The sequence below is a fragment of the Gymnoscopelus braueri genome, assembly GCF_963280865.1.
Source record: "Gymnoscopelus braueri genome assembly, chromosome: 20".
Classification (NCBI taxonomy): Eukaryota; Metazoa; Chordata; class Actinopteri; order Myctophiformes; family Myctophidae; genus Gymnoscopelus; species Gymnoscopelus braueri.
The window spans coordinates 17,043,410-17,058,414 of record NC_137622.1 but is presented as its reverse complement, the minus strand read 5'-3'; the positions used below and the strand labels follow the sequence as shown (position 1 = coordinate 17,058,414).

The 15,005-nt window shown below is 41.7% G+C and overlaps 1 protein-coding gene across 1 annotated transcript in view; it reads left to right on the top strand.

Annotated features, from left to right (window-relative positions):
- The window catches only part of afap1l1a (actin filament associated protein 1-like 1a), a 44,950-nt gene that overhangs the window by 1,026 nt on the left and 28,919 nt on the right, over positions 1-15,005 (top strand). The window lies entirely within an intron of this gene.

Genomic DNA, 15,005 nt, shown 5'->3' with positions numbered 1-15,005 from the left:
TTGTGAAACGGGACATTCTGCGTAATGAATACTTTTACTTTTGGTACCTTAAGTACATTTTGACTTTTACTTGTAACAAAGTATTTCTGCATCGCAGTATTGATACTTTTACTTAAGTAAAAGATGTGAATACTTTTTCCACCACTGGATTGCAGCAGTTTGAATGCTGCAAAGTGCGCCCAGTTGTGGTTTATTCTGACTCCCACCTTATGACTGCAGCTGTCTATCTCTGACCCCCCCCCCCTCCCCACACACACACACACACACACACACACACACACACACACACACACACACACACACACACACACACACACACACACACACACACACACTGTAACTTGTTTTATATTATAGGAGAAATTTCAACATCTCTCTCTCTCTCTCTGTCAACACTATCCATGGTTGTCAGGAATCACTGTCAATGTCAGAACACCCATGAAGGGGAACAATGTTGACTTCCTATGGGGTTCCTCTGGTTGTGAAACACCCCGAGACACAATGATTATGCACTTTGGCGGAATATAAATAAAGATCCTTTGGTCTTTTGTTATAGCTGCTTTGGAGAGGTAGAAAAGCCAAATGTTGATGCAGAGCTTTGCTTATTATTCCAGAAAGTGAATCTCATTTATCTTCATTCAAGGCAAATAGATGGGGTGTAGAGATGAGGTGTTTTGAGATTGCTCAACCGTGGCAATAATTGACACCGAATATCTCTGGCAGACAGTGTATTCTTATATTAATCCATTAAGACCTGTAACGCATCTGTGTCATTTAAAAAATAGCAGATTTACAAGCTCATAGCACGGCACGAGTGCCGCTCTATGAGCTTGTAGATCTGCTATTTTTGAATGATCGTGAAATTGTGTGCAATGTCTTCTAAATCCTAACAAGTAACAACTTATGTTGCTATATTATCAGTGGTTCTCAAACTTTTTCATGTCAAGGAACCCCTAAATAATATGCATTTGGCTGCCGACCCCATAAACATTTGTATGTTGTTCCAGGGACGCCCCAGAAGCAAAGATTTGAGTTAAAACTGTTGTTTAAAAAAATATTTGTATTCAAAGATTTGCAGAAAATAGCAGATTTAAAAGCTCAAAGCGTGGCACTAAAATAATGGTTACAGCTCAAATCTAAAATGACACAGATGCGTTCCTTGAATGGGTTAAAAAATACAACGGCATCTCTCAGGAGACCTATCTATTACCTTTGTATTGACATGACTGCAAACACACAAAATGTGTCACTGGGAGTGGTACCTTACACACTGTCCAACATTGTTCCACAGTGACACCAAAAAAACCCCAATAGAATGTGAAAGCTGCAGGTCCTGGGTGTAATGATGTGGTTAGAAATGGCATGACCAATGCAGCAGGTCAACTTCTGACTTGACCCTCCTTGCATTCCTTTAACTGGCTCCGTTTGAACCCCCAGACCCTCATGCAGTGGTTGGAAAGTAACTGAACTACATACTCAAGTACTGTACATAAGTACAATTTTGTCCTTCCATTTTTTTTAATACTTTATACTTCTACCTCTGAGGCAAATATGTTACTCCACTATTATTTGACAGCTTCAGTTACTAGTTACTTTGCAGATTTACATTATTTCCGTTATTATATATAAATTTTTAACCCATCATCTCCCTCTATACCAGCAGTCATCAGCCACTGGAGTGGTGTTTGCCTGCAGAAACACACTGCCCTATTTCACTTTAAACACTTCTAGGGTAATTTTAACGTCTGCTCTGGCTTTTGTGTGCGCCAGGCACAGACAGTTTTTTAAGTTTCTTGATTGATATAAATTTTGTCAGTAACGTCCGTCTCCTATATAAACCCATTGTAACTTCAAAGTTTTAAGCATGTCCATTTAAGCCTTACTTTATACTTCTCACTCACAAACGCATTACGATGTTTTGTGAACTTGTAGATCAGCTATTTTACTACTTTACTCAAGTAAAATTTGGAATACAGGAGATGGGACTTTTACATGTAAAAGAGTGTTACTTTCTACATTGTGGTATTGCTTCGTTTACTTCAGTAAAGTACTTCTTCCACCACACATGTTTCTGTGGCTTGTCTCTGTACTTCAAGCTGATGTTGCTGACTGTATGTATCACTTATAGAGTTGTAAAAGCTTGTAGTCTAATGCACTTTATAGACCCACTGCCTGCCGCCAGCAGGTACACACATGAAAGTGATTATCAGGCCGAACTTTATGGACCTTTTTTACTAGAATGACTTGAGCTGAGCAGAGGGGAAATACAGCAAACTTCTTCTATGAACGGAACTTCTTTTCCGTTCTGTTGTGTTCCCACTTGGTTAAAAGTAAAGGCTGTGACGTTTATGGCGCTTTTAACATCATCCTGTAGCTCTGAGGTGTGTCTCTCTGTCTTCATCATCATTGGCTGGTGGTGAGTCACATGGTCAGTACAGGTCGTACAGGAAAGTAGTTTGAGAGTAAAATGTCCATTTTCAGGCTCTACCGTGTGGATGATTGAAAACTTCCTCCTTTGCCAGCTCCTTCCCGTCACACACACACACACACACACACACACACACACACACACACACACACACACACACACACACACACACACACACACACACACACACACACACACACACACACACACACACACACACACACACACACACACACACGGAAATGCCCAAAAAAAGACCACAGGAATTCTGCCTGCGTGAATTCCTATCTCAGATGTGTGTTTAGTGAAACATAGCAGGATTGTGACCCCGGGGCAGCACCCCTGCTGTTCCTGTTGCTATCTCTTAGCTCTCTGCTTGGCTCTTGCTGAATGATTTGTCTTGGGGGTTATTTTGGGTCCTTTTGTATCTCTAGAAAGCTGCCTGTGGGAAGCTCAAGCTAGATCCTGTCTGTTGTCGAATGAGATTTGAAGCATGATAAAGCAGGTGAGAACTCGTTCACCTGCTCTTTATGGCAAGTGACTCGCTGGTCACAGCCAAACGGTGTCCAAGGACCTGCTCTGTTCTGTATCATTATTCACAACGTTCCTCCAGGAATCATTTGAATACATACTTGAGTCTGCCTTGCTTTGCTGCCTGTTGAAGGAAGCATAATGCTTAATTACTTGTATACCTAATACAATCCAGAACTTATTAGAATAAATAAAACGTTGTTATAACCTATCAGAGATTTGGACCCTGGTGTCGGCATCATTTCAATTACCTCGCTCTGTCAGGAGAGGACATTAATACTTACATATTGTAGCTTTAAAGGCTGTGATGCACAGCCACCTTTTTTATGAGGCAACAAGAACCTCAACAGAGATGGAGCTCTCAAAGGAAAAACTGGATAACGTCTTGACGTAGCAACAAGAATCACAATGAATGAAGTCAGCATACTGGACTGGCAGTCATAGTTGCTTCTCATTGACCTCGCCTTACAGTGTTGCCTATGTATCATTGCCCCTAGAGATGACTTGATTTTGAAGTCTTTATTGGTCAAGAAATGTCTGGGATTACTTTGTGCTTGCTCCACCATCCAGCTCAACGGAGCTTGTTGAAATGCACACGTCAAGCCAACTGGAGCAGCAATGAAATGGATGTTTTGTGTCCAGGCTGATGTTAAATGTGCATTCTGAAAGGCTGAGAGCGTCAGGTGGGTGTGAGAGGGGAGAGGTTGTCCCCTCGGAGACTCATTTCAACGATGGGATTGTCCATGATTTACCCTGGCTGTGCTGAATCACTCCCACTGTTCAGAAGCGCATGCATGCAGGAACTCAGCACTGACTAAACAGAGACAGTGTATGGCCCATAGTGGTGAATATATACAGTATAAAACATACTGGTCATGTAGGCACAAGTCTGCTACATAAACATGAATTGCCCATCAATCCATACCTCCTTTCTGCCACTGAAGAGCTGGAAGACCCCACATTCCACAGCTATGAAAAGAGACTGTGTGTGTGTGTGTGTGTGTGTGTGTGTGTGTGTGTGTGTGTGTGTGTGTGTGTGTGTGTGTGTGTGTGTGTGTGTGTGTGTGTGTGTGTGTGTGTGTGTGTGTGTGTGTGTGTGTGTGTGTGTGTGTGTGTGTGCGCGCGTGCGTGCTTGGATGCACATGTGGTAATACAGTATGCAAATTCTGTTTTATTCCCACAGAAGCCCCAGTAACTGGCTCTAGATGCCATGCATGTTAATTGATCGTGACTCAACAACACAAAGACCAGCCCTCAGGCCCGCAGATAATCTTGTATTTCTATGTAAACAGGGATTTAAATTTGCACTGGCTGAATTAAAACATGGTTGAAAGCGATATGCGCTAGCAGGGCAAACAACACTGCACGACTAAAAACCTGTTCCTCAGTCAGTGACAGTAATCATACTGTACTATGTGATTTATGCCATTTCAGTTTAGCTGAGGTTAGACCAACAAGTTTAATCCTGTAGAGCTAAACTGATGCACATTCAGACATTATGTGTGTTTTTTAACACAATTTAAAGACACTACTCCTGCTGTTTTGAACTAATCAGTACAGAACGTTACAGTGTGTTGGCCCCATGCAGACCTACTGTAAGCTGTGGATCAGGGCCTTTTGTGTAGCCATTCTATAGATGTGGAAATCCCCCTCTTTCTCCCAAGTGAGAGAATGTAATCACCATGGACATCTGACTGAGATATGTATGTATGTATGTGTGTGTGTAAGGGTTATGGTCAATCCCCTCTCAGCTGTTTTGTGTTGTGTTTCCATGGTAATGTACTCTATAACATTACAGAAAATGTCCACACAGTACGTATGACAGACAGTTACAAATGTGTTTGGGCTGTTTTGAGGCTGGCTAGATGTGTGTGTGTGTGTGTGTACCCAGAATGATTTAGGAATGAAACTTGTCTCACCGAACCTGCTCCTTCAGTTGTTTTACTGCCATCCATTTGCTAAACAACAAAAGAGAACAAAACATCAAACAACAAAACGTGTTTTGCATGATTAACACTTCTTGTGTTAATTATGTGTCGGAGGCCTGTAACGGCTGGTTCTCACTGGACACGAAATCGCTGAGAATTGCTGCAAAGTGAAATTCTCGTGTGAACAGGGGCCTGACTGTTCACACCGAAACCGTAATAACATGTTTGTTTATCCAGTTTTGATGGAGTTTTTATCTGAAATATTGTCGAACGTTTTTTAACAGATGCTGAAACAATCGCTGCACATCTGCGGAGCTTCACAGCTTTCGTTTAGAGACGGGTCTACTGTCAACTGCCCGCAGCCGTGCATTGCCAAACTTCCTCTCGCGGAGGACTCGCGCGGCGAATGTCAAGCTTTGATTCGATCATAATTGATGCATGGAATTAACAATCAGACTTTGCGGATTACAGAGAAATTAGATTGGCAGTAATCTGACAGAAAGAGGGAGGACGCTAGACAATGAATGAATGTGTATGAGAGAGACGGGGAGGCAGCCAGTGGTGATGTACAACTGGTAATCACACGCCGCGCTACTTTCATGGCCGTACGTAGACATTTCAAGGCTATTATTATTAGGGCATGCCTCCTGGCAGAGATTTGGCCTCTAATGAGATGAGTGCACTTTTCTAGTTCTGTCATGAAACGCCTTGACTCCGTTCCAAAAGACGTCACGGATATCTTTGCAATGCATGCCTGTCATAAACTCACAAATTGACTCTAAAGGTTGTTGTTTTGGATGTGATTTAGAGCGAGTTCTGGCTTGTCGCTTGTCAGCCGTCCTTGTTCAAATGTGAGAGACGGAACGCTTCAGCCCTTAACCACTTAAACCCTATTTTATACTTCCTCGTACGATGGTGAGGCCCAGGAATAGCTAAAATAGCCGATCCACAAGCTGAGAATATGACACGTCGCACTGCTACACGTCGTAACTCACGAGCTTCTAGATCTGCTATTTTTACTATATTTCAGTTCACCTATAATGACCAGATGCCCAAAATAGGGGGTTGAAAGTAGTTAAAGACTTTCACATCACAATTAAAGGCTTATCTCACAGCATTAAATCCACCTAAACGGATCCTTAAGTCACCCCTTAATCTTACATCGGATTCATTTTGGAGTGTGGCCAGAGGCAGAAAGAGGCAGAAGGTGACGGAGGGTTTAATGAGATATACATACATATATATATACAAAACAGTGTCCCAGATTTCTGTTGAACCCCGACAACAGTGTCCTAGTCAAACTCCCATTAACATGACAAATATGAATCCCTAGATACAGGACAAAGCAGCCCCTTCTCCATCTCGCGCATGTATGTGTGCATGCGTGCATGCATGCGCGTGAGAGAGCCTGTGTGTGCGTGCGTGCGCGTGTGTTTCTTACCGTTGTCTGTGCAGCTTCAGTTAAGCATCTCTCTCAGTATGTGAATACTTTTCTGTGTGTGAGACATAGCATTGTAGTGATCTCATAAGACATAGGGTAGATATGGGCTCTGAATAATACTGACAGCACTGTAGGCTCTTTGTCTGAGAGCGGGGCTGACTCAACCGCGACTGTGCCGTCCACGACCTGAATGAAAGGGAGAGCAAGCCACAAAATTAATGAGGACGAAGGGGGAAGAGAAAACGGAAGACGAAGCAGTCGAAAGTCAACTCCAGAGAGTTCAGACTAGTGTTGTGTCCGACTTCCATCCTGTTCCAGCTCCATGACCTCTGACCTTTGACCTGACCCTAGTCGCTCAGACACAACGGTTACCACCTGGCCCAGAGCAGTTCATGTCACTAATAGAGTGTCACAGTAACAGCACAGTTATCGTTTTTCTTGAGGAAAAATTCTCATAAGTTAGATGGAAACTTTTGTGATTGCTCTTGTCTAGTCGTAGGTGGTGGTTAGGTTATAGTCATTCGATTGAATTTAGCTTCCTCAAGCAAGTGCGAGCTCGCAGAACAAGATGACAGCACGGCATGTTCTCACTTTTATTGAACACACAGAGAATATATCTTTGCACAAGCCATATTATGTGCTTTTGAGATATATGTGAGTCATCTGGACAAGACAGGATATGAATTGGAATAGATATCATTTGTGATGGTCTAACAAGCAGATGTCAGTTGTACTTCAACAGTGACTTCCTGTATTTTTGGGCCTGCAGTGTCTTGATAAAGGAGAGCACATGGTGTCAGTCAGAAACATATCTGTTGCGTGCTACACAGCTTAAGACTAGAGTGATCAAGTACAGTTATAACATTACGTACAGACAATGGGATCATGTGGGCCAAGCCTCCTGCATATTACAACAGAAGCATAACCAAGGGTACAAGGAGAAATGAGCACTATGTGCTGACCTGAGACCCGTCCACCTTGACTCTGTATTTCTCCTGTGAATGCAGGATGACTGCGCACTCCCACTTGTGCAACCAGACACCAAGTGAAGCAGATTACTGGAGTGCAATGGAGCCATGTACTCGTGAGGGCACTGCACGTGTCCGTATTTGTGTCTGTGTCTATGTGTGTGTGCATGTGTACCACAGTGTGCTAATGTACTGCACAGTACCGTGCATGTATGCATGCATGCGTGAATTCGCAGTCAAACATGAACATCAAAGCCTCGCGCCCCCCACCCGCTGCTCTTAGACTGGCTTTCAAAGCCAGTTAATACTTAAACAGGTGAGTGGGAGGGAACGCAACCCATAATTCTTCCTTGTCCGTCGTCATGGAAACGACCCAGCCACCCAAACGAGGCCTCCCCCTAATGGCTTTGACGAGATGTCTGCCTCCCACAGTGAAAGGCTCGTTTCCCCTAATTAGAAGGGGAAGCATACTCCCAGATAGTTCTTACTGGTTGCAGGTACTGGTCTAGGAACAGTGTACTCTCCATAAATCCACCCTAAAACTGATTGTGAAGAAGAATGTAAATCTTACCTCAGCCATTGTTGGTCTTTGTTGAGAAGGGGCTCCTCTGAATTTAGGGACTGACACTAATTACATTTCAAAACAATCAAAATGTAATTTCCAATACAAGAAATATTAGATTATAGATTATCTGCTGGACCATCGTTGTTGCTAAATCTTGACTTCAGAGGAAAAAGAGATCGAGATAACTGGTTGTATGAATACTCAACTAGATCACACGTGTGTAGGGTGCTCTTGGAAAATGGGAAAACGGACAAAAATAAACGCAAAGGCAATTCAGCCATTCCAAAATCAAGTCAACAAGGAAGGAAATAAATGTAAAGCCTTTGTTATCGTGGCTAAATCAATAACAGCAAAGAGCAAAGCAATCCAGGCACTCCAAAATCTAAGAAAAAGTAAACAAGGAAGGAAATAAATTAAAAGTGTTTATTATAGTAGCTAAATAATTGAAACATGTTGGCTTTCTTAATGATTTAGCCACTATAATAAAGGAGTTTTATTTATTTCCTTCCTCATTGAATTCTTCTGGTTACTGAACGCTGCGACAAATACCCAAGTGGTCATTTGTTTATCTCACATACCCATAGCCTTATTTAGACACAAACACAAGGAGGAAATAGTATTTTATCAATGCAGCAACCATATTTGACATGCCGAGTTCATTCCACAGTGAGGTCTCTCAAGGTGACAGTTAATTCATCACCCTCTCAGTCCTTTTATCATCCACTTCACCCAGGGCAAATATGGGCTTAGTATGTGTACGGTGTGTGATAAAATACGATTATAATCAGTCTTCTTTGCAAAGAAAAGCTTTGTGTCCAAGCTTAAAAAATAGTGCAATGACCAGCGGCCTGCATATCCGTGGGGGACGAATGGGGGGTCACCACGCTTATTACTCAGGGGTTGTTCCCCACATAAAACACATTTTGGAAAATAAAATGATTATACATCATAAACCAATGACATTAATCACTTGTAAATCCCCCAAATGCATTAAAGTGTAGAGAGTTAAGCCTGAGTTATACTTAGTTGCTCACCGAAAATAGCCATTCCACAGTCATGTGACGTGTTGTGAGCTTGTAGATCTGCTATTTTGTGCAACACTGGCACGCAACTAAGTATAAATCAGGCTTAAGTCAGGGTTACAGTTAGACTTATTTGGTGTTATTTAAGATTATAGTTAGTCAGGATTAGAGTTAAAGTGAGTGGGTTAGAGAGCCTCCATACATTTTCTCAGAATAATTATTGCAATTCTCAGTTTTTTAGCTCTGGTTTTCCTTGTTTGTACTGCACCTGAACATTATGAAGTGTTGAGTTGCTTGGTTGTATTTTTACGATAACCTGAAGCATCTTCCTGTGTACCATATAAAACAATAGGAGGGACATGCTCGCTCTTCCTTATCCATTTATGATTCCCCCTCAAACCAAATAACTGTTTCCACATGTTCAACTCACCTGCCACCCAAGTCAAGCATGTGAACTAGTTTGTGTATCAGAATTACATTATCAGAGGTACAATTAAATGCACAGGAATTTGACTTGGTGTTAGTTGGTACATGTCTGTCTGCCCCTTACATTAACATTTGTATGTGAAAGTCATTTCTGGTATTAATCTCATTGGGACTACCTGGTTTAAATATAGGTCAAATAAATCAAGGGCAAATTCTTGTCTTTTTGAAGCGTATTCCAGAGCCCCATTATGTTTTCATTCATTCGTGACACAATAAGTGCAGCAGGTCCATTCAGTTCTATTTAACACGGTATCTTGTGCGTCTAGAATAGGGCCCACCAGAGACCGTACAGTCAATGGAAGCAGGTCAGCTGACAGGAAACAGGAAACATAAGGCCGGAGGTGATATGTGATGTCATCAGTCCAAACAGGAAGTCCATCTCCACATGGGGCATCCATACAGCTGGTCGGCCCATTGGAAAGTCACTCCGTAGCCACATACATTGTATGCCGAGTCAGAGCAGAATTGGTCTCCAAGGATCTTCATTGTTCCATTTAATGTCTGCATTGAGCGGGTTCAAGAGCGCAGTGGTGATGAATTGTTACCACGTTTGTAAAGTTAGCTTTAAAACAATTGTTTTCTTCATACAGTACCAAAGGCATACTAGTGTCCTTTTAAACTGAGGGAGCGTGTGCTACCTCATGTAGCATCACTCAGATTCAGATCGATTAGTCACTCCATGGAGACTTGAATTCATGGACATTCTTTTGTTTTTGTCGCATTCCTAAGCCAATAATTTGATGACTGGCAGCGGTTCCGTTAGGAGACACAAAGGAGTCTCCTTTGTGTCTCCTACCGGAACCGCTGCCTACCGGTCCGCCGGTCATCAAATTATTGGCTTAGGAATGCGACAAAAACTAAAAAATATCCATGAATTCAAGTCTCCATGGGGTGACTAATCGATAGAAAGAAATACTTTTTTTGGGTGAACTATCCCTTTTAAAATACTCTGTTTGTAATCATCTTAAAGCTATAATCTAAACGTTTTTATGTGGTTTGCCGTCCTCTCCTGGAGGTAATTGCAAGGATGTCCGAATTACAATAAAGATGGTGGCGCACCTAGTGTCAAATCCGGTGCGCCGTCTGCTTTGAATAACGTTATTGAAGTACAATAGACACGTAGGAACCCTGCTGTCTGTGTTCTACCTTAACACCAGGGTCTACATTTCTCAATGGAAGAGAAGGGTGACCACCTCTATTACCACTGTAGATGTGCCGGTTATATTGTATTAACTTACTCTACCATACAGATTGGTTCAAATGTTTTATTCATTAAAGGAATAGTACGTAACTTTGCGCTGTGTTTGCATAACAAAACTATACATTTTTTTATGCATCATTTCCCTCTTTACCAGCAGTTATCATCCACTGGAGTAGTGTGGTGGTGTTTACCTGCAGAAACACATTGCCCTCTCTCTGTATTTTCGTGTTTTCAGTCACTGTTTGTTTTGGTAGCCCAAAAACATCCCTGTCTAGCAAAACAAACAGTGAAAACACCAAAATACAGCGAGAAGGCTGTGTGTTTCTGCAGGTAAACACCACCACACTATTCCAGTGGCTGATAACTGCTGCTATAGAGGGAAATGACAGCCAGGAACAAAAAATAAATAATTGTTTTGTTATGTAAACACAAGGCAAAGTTACATACTATATCTCTAAAATAAGTTAAGATGATGATTGAATATAGCTACTTCCAGAAGTAATGGTTCTATCTCTGATCTGGAAAACCCCTTTTATATGTGCTCTTCCTATTATCTAGATTAGAATAGATGATCTTTATAATATAAAGATAATCTAGATACTGTAATAACAGGAGAATATTACCGTATGTAGGTGTGTTGAACTTGTTGAACCTTGTGCCCCTTGAGAAATCGGTATTGCGTTACACCTCTGTATTATTCCAACATATTGTTGCTGTCAGGCAAAAACCACTTATCTCCATATGGATTTTCGGAAATGAATGCCCTTCTACTTCATCATCATACCTCAGTGTCAGACAAAAAGTAGCAAAAATGGAAGATGCACAAGCGTGTACATCTTCTACTTTTGCTATTTAAAAAAATTACAAATTAATCCTGAAAAGTAACCGCTATGGGCGTATGAGGTTTCTACCCGTCAGCGACGATATATTATCCTACCTATGAGCTAATGTGATTTCTGTTTACTCATCATGGGCTCTGCACATATCAGCTGTCTGTGGACTGCCCAGACATGCTCCTTGTCGGGGCCAGGAGGAAAGAGTCACTCTTGGGAAATGCCTGGAATCTGAGGAGTGGTGTAAGTGGGAGGGGATTTAATCACGATAGGGAATCAGGCTGGTGAGAGAATACAATGTGAGCATTGCTCTGAAATCCTTGAAAACCACAAGTACATCTGTTGTCGACCCATCTGGCTTGCCTCACTTTATATGAGCGTGTGCGTGCGGTGCACGCTCACACACATACACACAGACACCTAGGTGATCTACGAGACGTGAGTGATAAGCCTGAGGTTTTTCCAATAGGGAGAGCTGACATATCTGTTTCCATCTATATTTTCTACTCTGTGACTAAGCTGTTTTTGATCCATGTAAGTCATGTCCCTGCTTTGATGTCTTTGCTGGGATGGGATGAAGATAGCATGGTGATAAAAGGCTGCCAGTAGGTTATCAGAGTCTAAACTGCAAGCCTCTCCTGTGACTCACCTGACCAGGGATACGTTTGTGCTTTATCATGCATTTGCTCATTATGCTTTTCTCACATCTAAACAATTGCTGGTCGTGAGAGAGGGAGAGGGAGTATGGATGGGGGAGGGGGTGTGGGAGAGAGTAGCCAGACAAATGAAAATGAACTCAGAAAGAGACTGCACACCTGAAGGCCTCCTATCAGTTTGACAAATGACTGTATCTAAAATAGAATGCAAAAGAGACTATGACTGGTACAGAATGATAAAAACTACAACTATGACAGTAGAGAGTATTAACTGCACACCACTGTACTTTGTTCCCGAGGTGAGTCTTAATACAGCATTAGTTCAGGTACATCAAACAGAACAAGTGAGTGAGTAGGTGGAGATGGGGAAACAGGGAGGTCATTGTCTACAGAAAAATGTAGACAAAATTACAAAATACAAAAATTCCCAGGATTCATAACCTAATCATTAAACGGTAGTGTGAAGTACATACAGAGAACATAAGGATGTTGATATCAAGGGGGTGCAAGTGTACATGTCCAACAAAATACTGCAAACAACAGTGCCGGAAACCAATAAGGTGACCTACTGACTGTAGTCTGTATTTCACATGCTGGGGACAATTTAGACAGTTGGCAGACATTCTTATCCAGAGCAACTTACAAAGTGCAAGTTCAGAGTAAATGGCATGAACCCAAGTCAACAAACAACAGGGTAAATGGTCTCATAAATAGTGCAAAGAATACAATTTATTGCTACAAAGTGAAATGGGGTGAATGAGTCTGCAAATGCTACGATTGAGTTTAAGTTTATAGTCTCTGGTTCAACCACACACAGACAAGTACGCACAATAACGCAGTGGATTACACACACACACACACACACACACACACACACACACACACACACACACACACACACACACACACACACACATGTTGTTCCAGGGACTCGCTTTAAAAAGAAAATATATATATTCAAAGATTTGCACAAATTGTCAAGATTCTTCTGTATAAAATAGATAGCAGATCTATATATCTATATATCTACTATTTTCGAATAGCCAAAGAAATCAAAAAATGACACAGACGCTTTCCCAGTCTTAATGGATTAAACGTGTACTGACAGTGACTGAGCCTTCTGTACATTTTTGCCATTGATTTTGACCGTCTTTTTACACGTTTTATGAAAGCTTATGGATGATGCACAAAACTGAGCAGTACCACCAGAAATGCACCAGACATGGTGGGGGCAGTGTAGTGTAGCCCCTCTAATTTCCTGTGTTAGATTAGATCAGACTTTATTGTCCCGGAGGGATATTGGTTTCCCAGCCAGTTAAACATGGAACACGTAAGAACAGCAGACAACACACAACGTACAGTAACGACAATACATTGAATCTCCAAAGTACATCCATACTTCCTCCTAACACACAACATGTCAGCGAGGCAGTTTGTTTTAATGCAATGGCTGAGTGGACAAAACTCCTACTGAAACTAAACCTTTTCCCATCTCTATAGCGAGATGGTACTGCCCCAAGGTTTAGGGGGTGCAAACTGTATTCAAAGGCAGTAGCTCAGTGTTTGTTTCTATAGAGACTATAAAAGGAAGCATTTGTTATGATAGCTGAGCCTAATAGTAAACATATCTGTATCTATACCTCAGTTGTAAATATCTGACATGTAGACAATGTAAGGAGAAAAAAAAACTTTCGTTGTCGAAATTCCTTGTTGACTTTATGTAAGGCATAGTAGCGATAAACAATTGTGTTTCTTTAAAAAAAAAAAAAGATTTAATTTGAGTCACAAGGTTACCTGTCACAAGGTTAGTGGAGAACATTGTGAAGCTTGACCTTCCCTTGAGACTTCATCGCAAACTGATGGACCTCTTTTCCGCCCCAATTTAGTCATTGAACCAATGAATTCCTCCCCACACACATATCTGTGTGTCGTCACTGCTATAGAGTACAGAAGTCCTGACGTCACTCGTTCATCCCCAGGTTCGTAAAGTAATTTCGCTATGGAGAATAACATTGGGTCATCATAGAATCGTCTCGTATAAGAATTGTGGTCCAAAAATAAACAAACTGTCTCGGCGATATTGTCAGGGAGGAGGCTCTGTATCGTTTATGATAGTCAGTCACTTATATTTGATACAGTCTGTTTCTGGAGGAGCCCCCACTGAGAGGGCGTAGAGCCTTCCGTCCTGCTCTTCTCCCCCCGAACACGGTCCAGTTATACGAACTATGCAAACACAATTATTGTGTGTGTTCATATCTATGCTTGACAAAGCCGAATGCACCGCGGTGGATTCCAACCCCTAGACTCCGCAGTGGCGGACAGCTACTTTACCACTGCGCCACCCAAGCAACAAACTGGACTTCTTAACCTTATTCCAGTTGGTTCAATGATTCAGATTAATCATCCCTGTTTATTCTTTTAAGTTCTGTACTTTGTGTGCACCAGCAGTCATTTGGTTATCACCATTTGCGTGTATGCCAGCGCCTAAAATAGTCTCCTGTAATTCGTCTATCGATAGTGGTACAGCATTGCTTAGGGTTTGATTGCCATCCTCTGGAACAAGTGACAAGTGACACCACACTTATGTGATAAGTGACCCTTTGAGAAAACCTATCTATAACCGATCAACAGCAAATGTTTTTTTTTTGCATGCAGTAGTCCAAGAAAATGAACCTTTTTTTTCTTTTTTTTTCGGCCTCATGGTGGCACTATAACCGCCTTTTTCACATTTTCTCTTGAAACTCAGATTTCCCCTCAAATTTGAATCACACACTGAGGGGCCTCTAAACAACACAGACCCAAAAGTAATTTCAAAGTGTTGTGAGCTTTACATCTGTTATTTTTGCTATGTTTGAAAATTGGAATGACATGCCTAAAATAGTGACGCCAGGTTGAAGGTGAGCCAAGTTAAGTCTGTCTTGTGTAAATTACCAAAAGTATAAGAGC